This window comes from Tenrec ecaudatus, chromosome 8, assembly GCF_050624435.1.
Source record: "Tenrec ecaudatus isolate mTenEca1 chromosome 8, mTenEca1.hap1, whole genome shotgun sequence".
NCBI classification, from domain to species: Eukaryota; Metazoa; Chordata; class Mammalia; order Afrosoricida; family Tenrecidae; genus Tenrec; species Tenrec ecaudatus.
This window is the reverse complement of record NC_134537.1, coordinates 10,362,718-10,367,286: the sequence shown is the minus strand read 5'-3', so window position 1 is coordinate 10,367,286 and position 4,569 is coordinate 10,362,718. Positions and strand designations below refer to the sequence as shown.

The 4,569-nt window shown below is 43.3% G+C and overlaps 1 pseudogene; it reads right to left on the bottom strand.

Moving 5' to 3' along the window:
- Positions 1–620: 620 nt before the first annotated feature.
- LOC142454204 (peptidyl-prolyl cis-trans isomerase A pseudogene) lies at positions 621–1,244 on the bottom strand (annotated as a pseudogene).
- Positions 1,245–4,569: the final 3,325 nt, after the last annotated feature.

Sequence of the window (4,569 nt, the reverse complement as noted above, 5' to 3'; positions counted from 1 at the left end):
CGCACAGCTGCTCCTTGAGGACCCGTGTGCATTAACTGGAAGGTAAAGGAAACAGCAGGCCTGAGAGGAACAAAGGAAGCATTAATGGATGCATGAGAGGTGAGGGTTGGGGAAAAGTAGGGATCTGCATTTGTGGACTGCACCACATGGAGGTTCAGAGCGGGTGAGGGCTCTAACCTCTTGGGCTTTCTGGCCTCTAGTCTCTAGGATTTAAAGCACACATCACAGACTCCCTTTATATCAACAGGAACGCGCAATTGCTTGGTGAAGTTGATGATTGATGGCCCTTCCAGAATTCCTTCAGCAATGGAACAAAAGACAGCGACAGAGATGGGTACCTGTCCACTCTCCCTTTTCCTAGATGTAAATGAGAAGAGGTCACTCCACCAGGGACTGCATTTGAGATGGTCATATGACTTGTCCTCACTAACAGAATACCAGAGAACATGGCGTGGGTCACTTTACACCAAGCCTTTTTTTTTAATTGTTTATCTTTTATTTCATAATCATAAACTTAACTCTGCTTTCCAGCTGGACTCAGGGAGATTAAGGACAGTTGGAAACTCGAAGAACTGGAGTGAGAGCACAAGATTAACCAATACTGCAAGCACATGGGGAATAGAAGGGTGATTTCCCAAGCTACACAAGGAATGGTCTGGTGCTTAAGATGAAACAGAAAATTCTGATCACATTTAATTAGAGTTGTCCACAGTCAGCAATGGTGATCTTCTTGCTGGTCTTGCCATTCTTGGAAACATAACGCTCCATGGCTTCCACAATGTTCATGCCTTCTTTCACCTTACCAAAGACCACGTGCTTGCCATCCAACCATTCAGTCTTAGCGGTGCAGATAAAAAACTGGGAACCGTTCATATTGGGTCCAGCATTTGCCATAGACAGGATGCCAGGACCTGTGTGCTTCAGGATGAAGTTCTCATCTTCAAATTTCTCTCCATAGATGGACTTGCCACCAGTGCCATTATGGCGTGTGAAGTCACCACCCTGGCACATAAACCCTGGAATGATTCTGTGGAAGCAGAAACCTTTGTAACCAAAACCTTTCTCCCCAGTGCTCAGAGCGCGGAAGTTTTCTGCTGTCTTTGGAACTTTGTCTGCAAACAGCTCGAAAGAAACGCGGCCGAGGGGCTCGCCGTCGGCGGCTATGTCGAAAAACACAGTAGGGTTGACCATGGCTGGGCACAGCAGGACCAGACAAGACTACAGGTTCAGGCGGCGGCGTCTGCAAAGCCTACACCAAGGCTTTAAGAGCATGTATGTCCTCTACACACTGTTCCTCTTCTGCCAGTTGCAGGCCGAGGATATTAAAGGCTCCAGAAGCAGAGGGCATATCAGACTCATCAGACAGGATACTGGCTCTAGGTGACCATGCCGGACTGACTTTGAAATAGGATCATCCTTCTAGGAACGTGAACAAAAAATAGACTTGAACCTTGTCAGGTCATTACCTGTTTGGATTTATTTGTCCCAAGAGCTGGGCGTACACCCTGAATAATGTAGATGAAACACTCCATATTTGAACCAGTAGCGTGGGGTGGGCAGAAGAGACGCTGCCCCAATCTGTGTACATAGGAAGAAAAGTAAAAAAGGTATTGTTGAAAAATAATAGGAAGCTTCATTTAAATAAAAGAAATCAAAATGTAAAGTTATTGTTTTTCAACACATCCTTCATCTTGGGCTACACACTTTTGAAGGTGGCGTCTCCAGTTCTCTAAGCCTTTCCTCAAAGAATTCGGTGCTTTGTGATTTATATCGCAGGAACACACGAGTTTCAGCCTCTTCGAGGGACTCAAACTGTGTTGCTTTAAAATGCCTTTTGAGTTTGGGGAGCGGAAAGAGCTGCATGGTGAACGCGGTATAAAACTGCTCAGTGGAAGTCCCATAGCACCACCCTCTCTAGCCAGAAAGAATGAGCAGTTACATTTTCATGATAGAAAAATTTTCTTAATTCAACTTTTCTCATTAATTCAAATTTCAATAGTTTTTCCTTTTAACAAAATCATTCTAAGGGGGGGCTCATACAGCTCTTATAACAATCCATCCATTGTGTCAAGCACATTTGTACATCTGTTGCCATCCTCATTTTCAAAACATTTTCTTTCTACTTGAGCCCTTGGGATCAGCTCCTTATTTCCACCCCCTCCCTCATGAACTCTTGATAATTTATAAATTAGTATTATTTTCATGTCTTACACTGATCTCTGCCTGCCTTCACCTACTTTTCTGTTGTTTTTCCTCTTGGGGGTGGGGGTTATATGTTGATCATTGTGATTGGTTCCCTCTTTCTCCCTCCACCTTCCCGCTACCCTCCTGGTATCACTACTCTCATCATGGGTCGCCAGGGGTTTATGTATCTTGGATTCTCTGTGTTCCAGCTTTTATCTGTACTAGTGTATATGCTCTGGTCTAGCTGGATTTGTAAGGTAGAATTTGGGTAATGATAGTGGGGGTGGGGGAAACATTAAAGAACTAGAGGAAAGTTGTAAGCTTCATAGGTGCTACACTGCACCCTAGTTGCCTCACCCCTCCTTGTGACTCTTCTGTGAGGGGATGTACATTGTCTACATATGGGTTTTGGGTCTCCATTCTGCCCTCTCCCTTGTTTGCATCCATATGATTGTTTGTTCTGGGTCTTTGATACCTGATCCCACCAATACCTGATGATCACACAGGCTGGTGTGCTTCTTCCATGTGGGCTTTGTTGCTTCTCAGCTAGATGGCCGCTTATTTATCGTCAAGCCTTTAAGACCCCAGATGCTATATCTTTTGATAGCCAAGCACCATCAACTTTCTTCACCACATTTGCTTATGCACCCATTTTGTCTTCAGCGATCGTGTCAGGAATCTGAGCATCATGGAATGCCAAGTTATTAGAACAAAGTGTTTTTGTGTGGAGAAGATGCTTGAGTAGAGGTCCAATGACCATTTGCTATCTAATACTAAACCTATAAATATATGTACATAGATCTATTTCCCTATCATTATATAGAAATATATTTACATATTTACATGCCTGTATGTAGGCCTCTATAAATGCCCTTTGCCTCCTAGTTCTTTCCTCTATTTCCTAGTACTTTCCTCTTGTCCCACTATCATGTTCAGCCTTCATTTGGATTTCAGTAATTCTTCTCGGTTACATTGCCTTGATCAAGCCCTACCTGACATCCTATACCCTCCTTGCCATCGATTTTAGAACTCTTAATGTTCCCTTGTCCCTGGGTTTATTAACATCCACGTTCTTTCCCATGTCTCCCCTTCTCTCATGTCTCCCCACAACCATTGGTCCCGTTGTTTTCTCCTCTGGGTTGTTTATCCCACCTATCTTATCTAGATGGACCTGCAGTGACAATAATAAGCAGAAAAGCAAGGCAGAGCAAAACAAAACAAAAATACCAAGCAACAATGAAAAAAAACCCCACCACCAACAAAAAAGAAATGCCTACAAATAGTTCCAGGTCTGTTTGTTGATCTTTAGGAGTGTTTCCGGTTGGGTCTGATGGGGTGCCACTCTCTGGCCCCAAAGTCTACTTTTTATATTCCCCAGGGACTTCATTGCTTTGCTCCTCTTGCTGCTCAATAGAAATCTCTTAAGATTGCCCCCTCGACCCCCTAACAATCGCTGTAACCTTTTGAACTAATTTCCCTGCTTTGTTTATTTTTGAGGTCTTTCCCACCTCAAGGTTGGATCCATCTAAAAACTGAGTTACCAGTCCCATAAACTTATTGCATTGCTTCAAAGATTTGGGAAGATGTCCACTTGACCAAGGTTAAAAGTTTGAGGTCAACATCCTTATTTTGAGAGGGAGCACAGAAAGTATCTTTTCTTTGAAGGCACATCCTCTAACAAGATTAAAGCAAGCGTATGATGGAGAGAACTTGTCTGTACCCATCCACCGATTGTAGAGACGTGTTTAAATACATATTGGTTGGAATAAATCAATGCATGCATTAACTGAACCCCTAGGAGCAATGCTTTTTGGACACACCCTCTTATAATCTATCATACATTAGTTCATACCAGACGTTCCCAGATGTTCAACTAATCTTAACTATAGCTCAAGAGGATCATCTGTTTTTAACAGGAACTTTCTGAAGGCGATTCAAAACTCCAAACACTGAAAAGACCTAGATGGTGCCATCCCACCCCTGTGTCTATTGATTGTGCCTTCCTTAATACACAAAAGCATTTCCATTTTTGTTGTTGTTAGCTGTTGTCAAGTCGGCCTTCCATTCAGAGCGACCCCATGCATGAATCATTTTTCGGTGTCCATGTTGTGGTTGCTTGGTGTCGCTGGTTGGCTCCTAGGTGTCCTACAAAAGGAAACATTGCTCAGTCTTGCAGCAGTCTCTCAATTGTAATGTTTGAGCTCTTTTTGTTCTGCAGCCACGGTGTCAGTCCATCTCCTGGAGAGTTTTCCTCTTTTATTTTGAGTATGCTCTACTTTACCAATCCTCCTCCAGGGACCAGTCTCTCCTGGTTACATGTCAAAAGCACCTGAGATGAAGTCTCACTATCCTTGATTCTGCTGAGCGTTTCAGTTGTACTTTTTC